The 16,251-nt window shown below is 38.2% G+C and overlaps 1 long non-coding RNA gene across 1 annotated transcript; it reads left to right on the top strand.

Annotated features, from left to right (window-relative positions):
- The first annotated feature begins 4,204 nt into the window (after positions 1–4,204).
- Positions 4,205–5,113, top strand: LOC123271204. The gene is made up of 3 exons (XR_006510807.1): positions 4,205–4,382; positions 4,478–4,684; positions 4,993–5,113. It is a non-coding gene; the product is annotated as an uncharacterized LOC123271204 (long non-coding RNA).
- The last annotated feature ends 11,138 nt before the right edge of the window (positions 5,114–16,251 follow it).

Here is a 16,251-nt window from a genome sequence, read left to right as displayed (position 1 = left end):
TTATTCGGATTTCATTTGCCAGTCCCTTTTTCAGTTCTTCAATCCACTCAGGATTGTTCGACGTGACTAACAAGTCATCGACGTAAACTGCTACGAGCAATATTTCGTTTGTCGTCCTGTATGCAAACAAACATGAGTCTGATACCGTCGGTTTTAGGCCTAAGTTTTTGAGTATTCCACTCACCTTGTCGTACCATTTCTTGCCAGACTGGTTCAATCCATATATTGACTTTCGTAGCTTGCAAACTCGTTCACCCTTGATGAGCTCCTCCAGCATTTTTGATGCTTTTATTTGGACTTCGGAGTCTCTTCTTTCGCTACGCGTAATTTCCACTAGTGCTTCCTTCAAGCCACCTGGAACTTCCATGTATAATTCTTCGTCGACCTTGGCGTGTAACTACGCCGTTTCCACGTCCATTTGATGAATCTTGGCATCCATCTTCGTTGATAATGCCGCGAGTAGCCTTATTGATTCCTGTCTTGCCACTGGTGCAAAGATTTCGTCAAAATCGAACCCTGGTCTCTGCGAAAAACCCCTGGCTACTATTCGAGCTTTTCTGTGCTCTATTTTCCCCTCGGCGTTTAACTTGTTCTTCAAGATTACCTTAGATCCAATAATTTTTCCATTTTCTGGACATTTCACCAGTTCCCATGTTCCGTCTTCTAGATGTGAGCGTACTTCTGCTGCTAGTGCATGCTTCCACTCTGTCGATTCCGTTCCTCGGATCGCTTCTTCGAGCTCAAAATCAGCCATTAACGCTAGTTCTTCGATAAACTTTGCGTCCATGAACTCCTCTCCCTAGTCGGTATTATCTTCATCACTTTTAGGTGACTTCTCTGAGCCACTAGATCTTCTGTCATTTCGAGGACGTTTATCTTCCTGAAATAACGACGTTTCCAGCGGTCTCTTCGTTCCTTGAACTTCATCTTCGACGCTTGGTATGAAAACATCGTTTGATGCTTCCTCGTCGTCTCCTTCCGGTGCTTCTTATTCTTCTTGTGATAAATTTTCACAACTTGATGCTCGACTTGAAGTAATACTCGACGCACTTACGTATCTGCAAAGTTTACGAGGTCGTCCTGGCTTCCCAGATTTTTGTTTCTTGGGTCTTCCTCGTGCTCGAGCTAGTGAGGGTTCTCTTATGATTTCCCTGCATGACCTCCTGTCTCTCAGGACTCTCCCTGGCTCTGGATCCTCTTCCTGAGGGTGTGTATATTCGACGTCCAATTGTACAGCACTGCGTGATCTCATCACGTTATTTTCTATGATTTGTACATCTCTGGTGATGACTATCTTGCCATCGTCGTTCCGTCGTACTCTGTAGGCCTTTGTGATTTCGCAATAGCCGACCAATCTTCCTTCGATTGATTTTTCCTCGAGCTTTTGACGTTTTGTTTCCTTTCAAAGTACGAACACTTTTGCTCCAAATACTCGCAGGTGCTTTAATCCTGGCTTTCAACCGAACCATAACTCAAATGGTGTAGATCCTCCGTGGCTTCTACTTGGACAACGATTCCTCAGGTAGTTTGCCGTCGCAATAGCTGCTCCCCAGTACACCGTCGGAAATCCTGCTTGGATCAGTAGGCACCTAGCCATGTCGACGATTGTACGATTCATGCGATCTGCGACTCCATTTTGTTGCGGCGTGTAAGGCGTTGTTAGTCGCCTCTTAATTCCCTCGTGCTTCAGGTACTCGTCGAATTGTTTATTGCAATATTCTCGACCATTGTCGGATTGCAAAGCTTTAATCTTCTGCCCTGTCTGCTTTTCGACGTAGTTTTTATATGTTTTGAACGCTTCAAATACTCCGTCCTTGCTCTTCAACAGGTACAGCTCATACCAGCCGCTGTAGTCATCTATGGAGGTCACGAAGTACCGGTTTCCTCCTTCAGACTTCGTCCCTGAAGGTTGACATAGGTCAGTATGTACAATTTCGAGCATTCGCTGGCTTTTCTCGGCTCTCGGATAGAACGGCTTTGCCGTCAATTTTCCACGATGACACACGTCGCATGACGTCGTGTCCTTTTTCAGAGGTTTTATCCCCGACGCTTGACTTTTTGACAGGTTTACTACGGTATCCCTGTGCAAGTGTCCTAACCTTGCGTGCCATAGGTCTAAATCCGTTGTACTGGCTCTTTCTGACGCCTTTTCCACTGCCTTGACTTGTTCCGTCTGCTCCCGTAGGTAATACAGGTCTCCTATGCGATCAGCGACTAACTGCACCTCTCCATTCAGGTCCCTGACGATGGCATCGTCCTTCCTGAATAAAATGTCTCGGTCGTTCCGAGTAATTTTCGATACAGAAATTAAATTAGTCCTCAGATCTTTAAGAAGTAAGGTATTACAAAGATTTAGATCAATATTACCTGTGTCTGTCTTCGCCTTGATGTGAGCAATCCCTTTTGCTCTCGCCTTCGTCGATGCTGCGTTCGCCATGTTCAACGTCATCTCACACTCTTGGATATCAGTCAGGAATTCGTCGCTGGCACACATATGCGTAGTACATCCACTGTCTAAGCACCACCTCGACCTTGAAATCACGTTGTGGGCCTCTTCAGGTTGATCCACGACATAGTGAGTCTCTGCCGACGATTCGACGCTCCTCGCCGAATTTTGTTGTCGCTCGGGACACTTTGCTGCCCAATGACCAATTTTTCCGCATATGAAGCATGGTTTGCTGCCTTTCGACTTAAATTTTCTTTGTCGCGGCTGCCTTCCATACCGATTGCCTGCGTATAGCACGTTGTGATTTTCTGCCGATTCTTCAGATCTCCTACTTCGATTTTTATCGAGTGTTTTCCCGATCAGCGCCTCTGTAGTCGGTAATTCGTCGTTTGATCTAATCGCACATCGAAAATTCTCGAAGCTTGGTGGTAGACTCTTTAAAATTAATACCACGAGCATATTACTTGGAATTTTGATGTCCATACCTTCTAACTGCTCGATGGCGTTCGTGAAGCTGTCCAGTCGTTCCCGAAAATCATCCTCCTCATCGATTTTAAAAGATGTTATCTCTGTCAGCCACTCAATTTTTTTCACTGGTCCTTTCGACGCGTGGATTGACTGCAGTTTTTCCCATATTTCTTTCGATGTGTTACACTTTGTGATCGTCTTCAATTCGGCGTTGTCAATCGACAATATAATGTCCGCTTTGGCCTCCTCGTCGCCGTTGTTCCACTTCGCAATTTCTCTTTCCGCGGCGTTGCTTCCAATCAGATACGGTATTTTGCCGCTTACATATCCCCATCGGTCATGTTTCACCAGGATGGACTTCATCCTCAGTTGCCAGACATCGTAGTTACATTTGTCTAGTAACTCAATACGCGACGCTCCGTCCGCCATCTTTGGTTAGCTATTTTACGACCACGTGTTCACGTAATTTTTACTCGACGATTTTTATTCACAGAATTTTTACTTCTTTATTATTTTTATATCACTCACTTACTACTTGCCACTGGGCCCATAACCTGTGGGAGTCAGGCAGGGATCGAGTGAATATACATAATAGTAGAGTAAGATTAATAAAAACGATGTATGAATTTATTAAGTGACTAATTACAACGATTGGAAAAAAAATACTATGACTTTACTCGACAACGTGCTAATAAGTAAGTGGCTCGAGTATAAAAAATTTCGGCATAACTGCATGCGCAGTAGATCGACGCGTCGGCGTATGTGTGAGTAGTGTACGTGTAAATATTACTATACTACTATATCTCCAACATGAATTTTAGACAATATATACTTGGTTATATATCTTAACCATCTATTATATATCATAAAGATTAATTTCATGTTATTTAAATTTTTTTTTAATAATGAGAATTAATTTTAAACTACAAAAATTGATTCGAAATGAAAGGTAATTCAAATTACCTTTATAATATTAATATAATAATATATTAATATTACGATCAAAAAAATCAATTTTAGATTATGAATGATTAATTTTAATTTATAAAAATAAATAATATACAACAAATCATTGGTTTTTCGTTTAAAAATTAATTTTAAATAATAAATAAATGATTTGTATATGGTAAAATCAATTTTAGATATATATATATATATATATATTTCTTCTCTGGGTGTATTTGTCACTGAACTCCTCCTAAACGACTGGACTGATTTCAATGAAATTTAAGACATGTGTCCAGGCCAACGTCTGTCGGGTCCACTAGTATACATTTAAATTATAAAATAATCAATCAACTTATTTCTTTTCAGTTTTACAGGATTTATTGCAAGAATACTGGGAATTAGAAGAATAAATAATCAGAGTAAATTTGTATTTTTAATTTCTGAAGGAAACCTAATGAGATATATGATGTGTATTGATAATCCTCAAGAAGATTTAGCAAAGAGGATTGAATTGCATCAGGTAAATCAAAAATTAGAGAAAAAAAGAAAATTTACAATTTTATCATTTTAAATTAGAAATATGTTTAAAGTATAATATTAAATTATCAATTTAAGATTGTCATCATTAAACGATCCAGACCAAAGCTTGGAATTCTTCGTGAGTTAATTAATGATCCTCTCATAAATGAATTCAGATTTGAAATTAATAACATAAGGAATTTGAAAATTACAAAGATAATATTAGGACTTGATGACTTCATAAATATGCCTAATTTTGAAATTGAACTTGAATCGGAAAATGAAGAATAAATACTTGATAAGGTAATCTTATCATTAATAATATATAATTATAGTAGATATTTTTTTTATTATTTAATTACAATGGAACGACAAAAAAATATTTATTTGATCAAACTAAAACTAAGAGAGATAATGAGAAATTGAAATAATGAAAGTAATAAACAAAGAGAAAATGTTTTTAAGACTATTGGAGAATACTTGAAATAATGATATTGAAGGAAATAAAATTATACAGATGAAAAAAATAATTATGAATAAAAAAATAAATTAATATTCATAAGTATTTTATTAAGAAGATGTACTGTCCTTTCTGTTATCTTGTGTTTCAGGAAATTATTAACTAAGTCATCCTTGGATCTTAACGATGGAATACTCAAACAAAAAAAATACTGAACTAATTAATAAATGATCAAAAATAAAATTAATTAAAAGAAGATGAATGATTAAAAATTGACCGTAATAAAAGTTGTTATGAATCATTATTATTTATTATTCGTTGTCATGATTGTTATTATTGTTGCTGTCATGGAAATAAAATGTTAAATATTAAATAGTTGATTAATTTTTTTTTTTAATTTTTTCAATACTTGTAAAATTAATTTAAACAATAATAGCTCAGATCAAGCTGTTATCAACGATACACAAAATTTAAGTAAAAGTGAACTTTACTTGCTCGACATAGCGATGGATATCATTCATAAAATATGTCATCTTTTGCTGAACAATATAATATTAAATGCATGAAACTTTTAGAGTTATAAAACAAAGATTCACCCTGAGAATAAAAAAAAATTATTCTAGTATTTTGTTTTTAAATTACGTATTTTTTTCAATATTCATCTAAGAAATCTACCTATCCATGTCGGGTATGGCCGAATGGCGTTTTTTAGATATAATAATTATTTATTTATCATCAAAAATTTATTTTTATAATTTAGAATCGATTTCTATAAATTAAAATTGATAATTTATGATCTAAAATCAATTATTCATCATCTAGAATTAATTTATATAATTAAGAATTTATCTTTGATGATCTCAAATATATTGTGACGAGCACGTAATTTATTCAATTTAGTAATAATATTTATTATTTCAAAATGTTGTAAAAAAAATATTTATTTAATTCAAATAAAAATAAAAAGAATTTAAATAAAAAGATAAAGAGAGAGAAATATATATAAATTATATCTATATATAGATATAAAGAGACGATTCAGCGCGAGCGACCAGAGAGACGAGCGCGCTGAGCGTCGAAGAGAAAGCAGAGACGAGAAGATTGGGATTAGTAGCTAGCGTGCGCGCGCCGCTGCAAGAGAGAGAAAGTACCTTAGTTCACCAGCCGCCACTAGGTGTCGCAATTTAGCTCGCGGCGTCCCGAGGCGGAGCGGCTCGCGGAGTACTTAACTGCGATTTTCTCGCCCGGTACCGTCAATCTTATCTGAGCTGTGAAGTGTAGTGTGTCTCGCTGAGCTTACTTAGAGTGTTGTGAATCGACGGAAACAGGTACTGTGCTCCAGTATTCCTTCACTCTTTTTGAACCGCCGAACGCCCGTGTGTGTTTTGATTGTGGGTATTCCCTACGATCGGACATACACCCTAGTAGACGAGGTATTTCCGGTGGAAATTCAAAATTTGACCAGAAGTGCCCAATTAAATCTCCTGTTAAAAATTCTATGAAAATTAAATACATCATCTCACACTAAAATATCTCAGGAAATGCCCAAACGCAGCCCCTGTTGAAAGCGGAACTCAAAATTCCAATTTTAAAAGGTTCTCCACGGAAGTTACATTTTGGCACACCCTAATGTACACATTCATTGACCCCATGACCAAAGCGAGAAATGAGATTCAAGCAGAGTTATGTAAAAATTCAGAGTTCAAAGGACCAACAACCTTAGCAGAGCATAAAATCAAAGTCAATTCGGGTGTTGAACCGATTAAGTTCAGGTATTCACCTCGAAACCCGGCTATGCAGAAAGTGATCGACGATGAGGTAGAGTCAATGTTGCAAAAAGGAGTAATAGAGCCGTCAAGTAGCCCATGGAGCTCACCAGTAGTCCTGGTGAAAAAAAAGAATAAAATGTACAGATTTTGTATTGATTTTCGCAAAATAAATGAAGTTTCAGAAAAACACACCTATCCACTCCCGCAAGTTAACGCTACCCTCGACAAACTACGCGAAGTACATCTCGACAATTGACTTAGAGAACGGTTACTGGCAGGTGCCACTATCCGAAGAAAGTAAACCAATAACCGCTTTTTCCGTACCTGGAAGAGGGTTATTCCAGTTTAATGTAATGCTGTTCGGGTTACACTCTGCATCCGCGACGTTTCAACGGTTGTTAAACAGTATTATAGGGCTAGAGTTAGAGCCATACGCGTATGTATATCTTGATGATATCATAGTCATTGGCAATACGTTGGAACATCATATGAGTGTATTGAAAGAAGTCGATTGACACCTGGAAGAGGCCAAGTTGAGAGTAAACATAGGAAAAAGTAAATTTTTAGAGACGAAATTAGTTTACCTAGGCCACGTGTTAGACGGTAACGGAAATAGAACAGATGAAGAAAAAGTTAGAGCAATAAATGAATTAAAGACACCTACTTGTGTAAAAGAAATACGAGAATTCATCGGAATGGTGTCCTGATATCGTAGATTTATCCCTAACTGTGCTGACCTAACAAAACCGCTAACCGCTCTATCACAAAAACGAAAGAAATGGCACTGCGGCGAGAGGGAACAAGCAGCATTTGATAAGTTAAAGAATCGTTCAAAATCTGCTCCTATTTTGATATCACCAGATTTCAATAAGCCATTTAAATTGCAGACTGACGCAAGCAATGAAGGCTTAGGCGCTGTTTTAACCCAAGAAGTAGATGGAAACGAACACGTGATAGTATACGCGAGTCGATCATTAAATAAAAGTGAGTTAAATTACACAGTAACCGAGAAAGAATGCTTAGCTGTAGTTTAAGGCATACAGAAGATGCACCCATACTTAGAAGGTTATACCTTCACCGTGGTCACTGACCATCAGAGTTTAAAATGGTTAACGACACTGGAGAATCCAGCAGGTCGGGTAGCCAGATGGAGTTAGTACTTACAACAATTCGACTTTGTTGTAGAGTATCGTGAGGGTAAATTAAATACAGTAGCTGACGCGTTATCTCGTAGCAACGAGGGACAAGCCGAAGAGGAAAATGAAAACCTACACGAGACCATAGTGATGGCTTTCTCAGTGGTTAAAGACAAGTGGTACGCCCGGGTCGTTGAAGGAGTAACGAAAAGTCCAGAGAAATACCCTTTATTTTGTTTAAAGAACGGTAACTTGTACAGACACGTACACCACAGCCTAAATTACGCGGAGTGTTAGGATGTATGGAAGTTATGCGTTCCAGAGCACTTAAGAGACGAAGTCATGGATGAGAATCATGACCTACCTACAGCAGGAAATCTTGGAGTTACGAAAACAATTAACAGGATCGCGAGGACTATTATTGGCCGCGGATGTATCACGACATAGGAAAATACGTGTTTCGTTGTAAGAAATGTCAGGAATACAAACCTGCATAAACACCGAGTCCAGGTAAACTGGGTACAGTGAACGCTACACGTCCTTGGGAAGTAGTCTCGGTCGACATAATAGGTCCAAAGCCTAGATTCTCAAACAGTATGTGTTATGTATTAGTTCTCCAAGATAAGTTAAAAAAATGGGTAGAAATGCATCCGATAAGGCAAGCCAAAGCAGAAACTGTAGTAAAAATTCTAAAAGAGAGAGTCTTATTACGTTTCGGTCACGTCCAAGTTGTCATATCTGATGATAGCAGTCAATTCATTAGTAAAGAGTTTACGTCACTGTTAAAAGAGTATGGAATTGAGCACCTACCAACACCGCCTTATTCACCACAATGTAACCCTGTGGAAAGGATGAATAGAGTTGTAGGTACAATGATATCCCAATTCATTAACAAAAATCAGAGATCATGGGACAAATTATTACCAGAACTAGGGTTCGCGATTAATACGTCTAAACACAGTCGAGACAATTTACGCCCGCTCATTTGAATTACGGACGCGAATTGTCACCACCGAATACCTTACGCGACAGATTAGAGAAAGGGCAACCAATTTCAGAGTATAATCATACAGATAGTCTCAGTAAATTATCAGAAGCGATGGAATTAGTTCGTCTGAATTTAGCCAAAGCATTTTCTAAACAGAGTTATCATTATGATCAAAAACATAGTTGTTGGGAACCCAAAGTAGGTGATTTGGTCGCGAAAAGGGAGCTTTATTTGTCATCAGCGGTTGACAAACTCTCAGCAAAACTCGCAAATAAGTATACTGGCGGTTTAACGGTTAAAAAAGTCGTTTGAGAATGATTTTTAAGCGCTTAGACACATCTATTTTGTTATTGATTGTAATGTTAAACAGTTTTATTTTGCCTTTTGCTTTGTATTATTTTTTGTGTTTTGCTTTTTGCTTTAAAATACCAAACAGCATAATAGGTGGAGATAATTCATGAACGGAGATCAAAGGAGGATCGTTAGAGGAGAAGATGAGAGCATTGAAGGCAGTGGTTGGTATCGAAGAAAGTAATGAATCGGTTGGTAAGAAGAAAGAGACCAAGAAGAAGGAAAACTTAAAACAAGTTTTGGTTGATTACAAATGGGAGCAGCAGAAGAAAATTTTGAAGAGTCGCATGAACAAACGGCTTTAAAAGAACAAGCTCAAAGGGTCAGTTAAGTCTGCGAATTTAGCCCAAACTATTGCACGATTGCATAAGTTAGCTGAGGATCGTGAGATCCATGAAGAAACTGGTAGTGAAGAATCCGTTCCCACCACGAAGAAAGATTTTACTCGTCATGCCACCGTCGCCCTGACCGACCGAAGGCGTAACAAATGGGCTCTCCAACCTGTGTCCGCAGCATCAGTCCAGAGGCCAGATTATTGAAGCAGGAAAATCACTATTTACCCGCCGAATCAACCAGCGGTAAATCTTCTACCTCGATCGGGATTAGTAATGGGTGCTATCCCTCATCAGAGAATAAGAGAAGCTAGGACGTATGAACCCATCCCGATAGTAGCGCCATCACGAGTAACTCCACCAATAGTTACTCCACGCGTCATTATTGATTCAGATCCGATACCACCGACGCTTTGCAGCAAGAAGCGCAAGCGATAGCCTCGCTCCAACCGTCAAGAGCGTCATGTCCGCGTAAGAGGAGACGGAATGCTGGTCCAGTCATATCGCAAGAGAGATGGTACTCTGATAAAATACGTGAAGGGCCCCAACACCCGCCAGTTGACGAAAGCAGTTCGGCCCAAAGAGCAATAGTCCCGGAGATTTTTGAAAATTTTTATATTTTTTTATAGAATTTGAATTTTCTATTTTACTTTTATTTTTGTATCGTTTATTTTTCATGTCATAAAGATCTAAAGTACCATGTCGCTTAAATGTTAAGTATTGTGATGTACTAAGAGTATTACCTTACTTCAAGAAGAGAGTATAAAAGAGAAAGTAGAGAATAATCTAAGTGAAGACGCATGTGATAATAGAGTATTTAGTTATAATAAAGAGTTTGAAAAACAAATTAAAGTTGATATTTCTCAATCCTTGTTAGCAATGTAGTAACGAAAAAAGTCCGTAAAAAGAGTTCACAGCCTTTTTCTTTTTCAAGAAAGGGGGGTGTGACGAGCACGTCATTCATTCAATTTAGTAATAATATTTATTATTTTAAAATGTTGTAAAAAAAATATTTATTTAATTCAAATAAAAATAAATAGAATTAAAATGAAAAGATAAAGAGAGAGAAATATATATAGATATAAAGAGACGAGCCAGCGCGAACGACCAGAGAGACGAGCGCGCTGAGCGAAGAAGAGAAAGCAGAGACGAGAAGAGTGGGATTAAAGATATTAGTATAAAGTGTACAGGGCGGATGTTGTTTTTTCTCGTCCTGATTATTTGCATTTTTTGCCTATTTTTTGCTTGTTGCACGGCTTTGGGCTGTTTAATATTAAAGTGTAGATTATTGTGCGTATTTTGAGACATTAATCTCTACTGTCAGAGGTGTAGTTTTTTTATTTCCGAGTAAAATAGTTATTGTTTTCTTGATTTGAGGTTGCGTTTTTGTTGAGCACATTTTCTCTGGCTCGCTCGCTTGTAACTGTAGCCTGCTGCCATCTAGCGATGTCAGTTACAATAGCTGTGGGGTGTGCGATCTGCTGTCGCAGTATTACCGATGAGTCAGCTACTGTCCAAACTAAAGCTGATTGTAGACATTATTACCATGATTCATGTGTCAAAGTGTGTCTTAGTTCGCCAAACAAATCGCACGCAGCTGGGAGAGTTGCAAATACATGTCCAGTCTGTATTCCGGATTCTTCAGAAATACTAAAACAGATAAATGCACGACTCGACAGCGTTGGTATGATTAATGAAATGAGTGAAAAATTCGAAAAAATTGATGCTAACAAGATCAATGAGATAAGTAAAAAGCTGGGAAAAATCGATGCTAACAAGATCAATGAGATAAGCAGTAAGCTTGAAGGTAGATAGTATGATGAGCAAAGTACATGGGTTAAAAAAGTCTATTGTTTCAAGATAGGGGAAGATGGTTAAGTTGAGCCTTGATTATAACTTGCTGAAAACTACTGTTAAAGAGCTTGAGGAGCGTGTGGCTTGTGTTGAAGAGGTACATCCTGGTGTTCCTGCTGACCTCGCTGAAGAAACAAAGTGTGCTGCGCAGATGGTGTGTGATGGTAGTCTGGAGTTGAGAACACTCCAACTTGAATCTCAACTTTCGGCAGATGAGACAACAGTTGCTGGAATTCCTGAGGAACGGGGTGAGAAACTTACGAAGAAGGTTATATTATTTTCCACTACTTTTGGAGTTCAGGTTACTGAAAATAATATTGTTAAATTGGAGCGACTTGGTAGAGCTGGTGCTGAAAATCGAAATGTACGAGTCAAGTTTGCCAATCAGAGATATGTCGATGATATCATGAGGAGTGAAGCTAGGTGCCATAATGCCTGCAGTGCAGGATCCAGATGTTCCGATTTATGTTCATAGGCGACACCCTCCTTCTCTTTATAAGCTTCATTCTGACGTACGTAAGGCCTATCCCAATATCCAGGCTAAGAATGATTAGATTTTATATGCATCTGTCAATGTTCGATACGCAGATGACAAAGCTCCGGTGAAACTGTTGCCTTCAACGGGAGTAGGTCCTTTGCGAGGTCTACTTGATTAACAGTGAGTGGTTCCCTCTATATCATCATCATCATCATCTAGGAGTGTGTCTAATATTGATGTTGACACGTTGCGACCTCCGACAAATAAGATGTAACAGGGTAAATTACCCTTAATCGATAAGTCGCCAGAGATCGATAACTTTTCGACTAGCATTTGAGCGCATCGATCTTCGGGCCTAGAGAGAGATCAGGAGGGGGTATTTTTGGGGTCGTTATATAGACGAGCCTTGCGTGGTGTCCGCAGAAGTAGTAAAGTGTTGGAACGAGTAACTTCAAGAAGTCCAAAGAAGGAAGCGAGTATCAACCATAGAGTTTCTTCAACCAAATTTACACCAGGTATTGGACTTTGGTAATGATGAGCCTTAGGGCCATATACCCGGCTCATCAAACACAATACTTCTCATTTTATTTATTCAAGTTTGGATAATTCAATTGTTTAATAATTTTGCTCAATAATAATTAATTATTTAATTGAATTGATTCGTTAATTGCTAGCTTGTGAACATTTCCTCCTGGGGATTTTACACCCGAGGAATGTTCTAGACCTCTTGGGTTTATAGTCGTGAGTAATTAGATTATTGAAATGGCCAGTTAATAATTATTAACATCTTAAGATCGGCTAAATTAAATTCATCTTTTGATTAATCAAATTTAATTAATTTCTGAACATCGAGAATTATTCCAATCAGCAACTCACGACTGGTCAAGCTTCGGTACCCGAGGTCGAGCTTAGTACGCTGTAACGAACAACGGAGTCCATTTTTGAGCGCGCAAATTCCTTGTGAATTGTATGACGCAGTAAATTCATAAAATTAATAACTGGACTATTATTATAAATTATAGCAATTGAATTATCAAGTAATTATTATTTTTCATTGAATTATAACATTATTTATTTAAAAATACTATTTTATTATTGGAAAATTAAGTATTGAGAAAATTGCGACGAAATTAGAAATTGAAATAACCGCGGATGATTTTCGGAATTTATTTTTACATCGAGATAAAATTGTTGTTAATTAATTATCCAGTCGACAATAACAATAATAATAATTGTCTAGTCGGAAATTCCACGCGGATGAATCTTATATTGAAATTGAAGCCTGTGAAAATTATAATAAGTAAAATTTAATACCATTATTCCGGTAAAATTATTTATAAAAACTATTTATCAGTGTGGATTACGTCCGAGAAATTTAGTAAATTTTATAGAGAATAATCTGAGGATTATACAATGTACTGAGTATTAAACTCGTGGTAATTTTGAAATAAGTTTAGGCGTCGATTTTTAAGTCGGAAATTTTAAGTAGTAATTATTAATTGTGAAAATTGTTTATGATTTTAATCTCGAGCTAATGACTGAAGGAATTTTTAGTGATAATTTAACGTTGACTTTTTTGGAGTAATTTTGTAATCCGGAAATTAAAAGTAAAGTAGAGTCAGTGTGTGTGTGAGACGCGTGGGTTATGTGTGTGTGAATGCTACCAACGTTCCTTCGCAAGCGAGCAGTCCGTTTGCGAGGAGTTTTGCTGGCATAGAGCGTGAGGGTCCGGTGGACAGCGCGACGTAAGAATAGTGTGGAGTGTGTGTGTGAGCTGCAGAGGCTTCTTGGCTTACGTTGCAGTCACTAGGCTGTTGCTTCTGTAGCCAGGCGTTATTGACAGCCCTCGTACACTGACGTCTTTGTACGAGGTGTCTTGTTGATAGGTAGATATAAGTTGTAGTAGCGACTTCCCGGTGGGAAGCGTGAAGTAAGAAAACCGTAGTAATAAGTCATAGTATTAAGTGAGTGAGTTGTAAGTGAGTTGGAGTGCATGCAAGTGCACGGGTTGTTATTTTATTTTGTTAATAAATTTTGGTGCCGTTGTTAAATAAAGATTTATTTCTTTCAGACCACCTTCCTCCACTCTCTCTCCCTGTAGATTATTAAGCTCAGCTCTGGTTTCCGGTTCCAGGAACCGCATTGAAAAATTCTGGTTGCGCCCTTGTTAATTTAGAATCATTTTTGCTAGGTATTGTTTTATTTCTATTAAATTAATTAAGGGGCCAATGAGCGGAAACACACCCGAATAATTACTGAAAGAGCGGAAAAGCGAGGATCAGGTTTTGGTCTGGATATCTCAATTAAAACGCGTAAATTATTATCAAAAATAACACTAGGAATTTATTTACATTAAATACACTCAATATTTAATATGTTTAATAGCGGGTTGTTAAGATAAAAGCGGATTTATAAATTACAGCGTGGGTTGCAAAAGCGAAGCCGGTTGACACGTGGTTGAACACTTTGCTGGCACTGAAAAAGCGGTGAAAATAATGCACAAATACCACAACTTATCTGAAACAAACTAAAGCGAATTATTAACAATTAATTTAAGCAAATTAAATTATTAAATAAGCGAAATGCGGTTTATTAACGAAAAGCGAAAGTAAAAAGAAAACTAATGGCGACTTGATGCAGCGAAAGCGTAGAAGCAAAAGATAATAATAATAGTTCGTCTTTTTCCTCGTTGACTTGGGGAAGAAGCGTATTGCGCATGTCTAGCGGGAGCGATCAGCCAATAAAGCGGTCGATTCATGGCGTGATCGAGAGGCTGATTTTCCATTGGCGGTTTGATTTTGCGGGAACTAGCGGTGGACAGGTGCGTCTCTTGAATTTGGGAGTTCCCCAGGAGCGAGTTAATCGCTACTGGGCCTTGTTCACCGAACAACACCCGTTACAAAGAACTGTTTAAAAGTTTGTCATATAAATGCTCAATCACTAAGAAATGAGCGTCCTTTTGAACTATTTGAAGAATATTTCCGAGTTAATTAGTATGATGTTATTGCTGTGTTTGAAACGTGGTTACATCACTTGGTGTCTGATGAAATGATGTCCTCGCCATCATTTGTACTTCATCGTCATGATCGTCGTCTGCGGAGCGGTGGTGGAGTTGCTCTCTATGTTAGAGATGATCTAGTGTCTAAGTTTGTACTGTCGTCTGCAAATTTGGAAGATAAACATCCAGAGTATCTGTTTATTGAAGTTTGCGGGTCGTCTAAAGAGCAAATCGTAATTGGAGTTGTTTACAAGCCCCCTAATACTGGCCATCTCGACAATTTAGAGAAGGATCTTGAAAATTTGGTTGCAACCTACAGAAACATGATTATTATTGGTGACTTCAACGCTGATTTAAGCTGCAGTAATTTTTACGGTGATCAGCTACGTAGACTATGTGTTGGTTTTAATTTGCATATTGTTCCCTATCAAGTGACGCATCACCTGGAGAATTCTGATACCTGGATCGATGTCTGTATCGTCAATAATGCAGCAATGGTCCTTTCTTCTGAGCAGTCTGCCCAGCCGTTCTTGCAGATAGAGCAGCAGAGATTGAGAAGTTTCACGTATCGGAGCTGGCACAGTATTGACGGTGATGTGTTGGCACGGCTGTTTGATGGAGTCAACATTGAAGATATGGAATCACAAACGACTGTGGATGATATGAATACTTGGTTTCAGCAGCAACTTCGTCGGATTACTGACATTGCTGCTCCTGAAAGAACGATACATCCTCGTCGTCCCCCGACACCATGGTTTACTAGTTACATCAGGGATCTTCAAGCTCGTCGTGACAAGCTGTACAGGATCTTCAGGAGAACTAGCTATGCCTATAAGGAGTATGCCAGTGTGCAGCGTTTGGTCAAGCAGCGGATAAATGAAGCTAAAAAGTGTTATTTTGACAATCAGCTAAGTTCGGCAAAAAATACGCAAGCGATGTGGAATGATCTGCGTAGACTTGGCTTGGTAAGGCGGAAGGGTACACAGTCTACTGTTGAGGTGGATTTGAATCAGCTAAATGACTACTTTGTGCAGTCGTCTGGCTACTCTGATCTCAATGTTGATGTATCTGACATTGAGTCCCGTTGCACTGGCGATGGTAATGTATACTTTGATTTCTCAGCACTTGATGATGTTACTGTTAAGAAGGCAATAATGAGACTTACTTCCAACTCTGTAGGTCTGGATAATTTCCCAATTAAGGCGTATAAATGCTTCATATCGTTTGTGTTGCCATTTGTTACATTACTTTTTAATAATTCGTTAAATTCTGGCGTCTTTCCTAATGAGTAGAAGTTGTCGCGTATTGTCGCAATACCGAAGAGAGCAAATGCTGAGATATGTGCTGATTACCTACCTATATCGCTGACGATTAATTTGTCGAAAGCACTTGAAAGATGCGTACATGATCAGATTATTAAGTATGTTACTGAGAACAATTTCATAGATGAGTACCAGATAGCTTTTAGGGAGGGCCTGAATACACAGACTGCTGTAATAAATCT

Source organism: Cotesia glomerata, linkage group LG9, assembly GCF_020080835.1.
Source record: "Cotesia glomerata isolate CgM1 linkage group LG9, MPM_Cglom_v2.3, whole genome shotgun sequence".
In the NCBI taxonomy this organism is placed as follows: domain Eukaryota; kingdom Metazoa; phylum Arthropoda; class Insecta; order Hymenoptera; family Braconidae; genus Cotesia; species Cotesia glomerata.
This window is presented reverse-complemented; position numbering and strand designations above follow the sequence as displayed.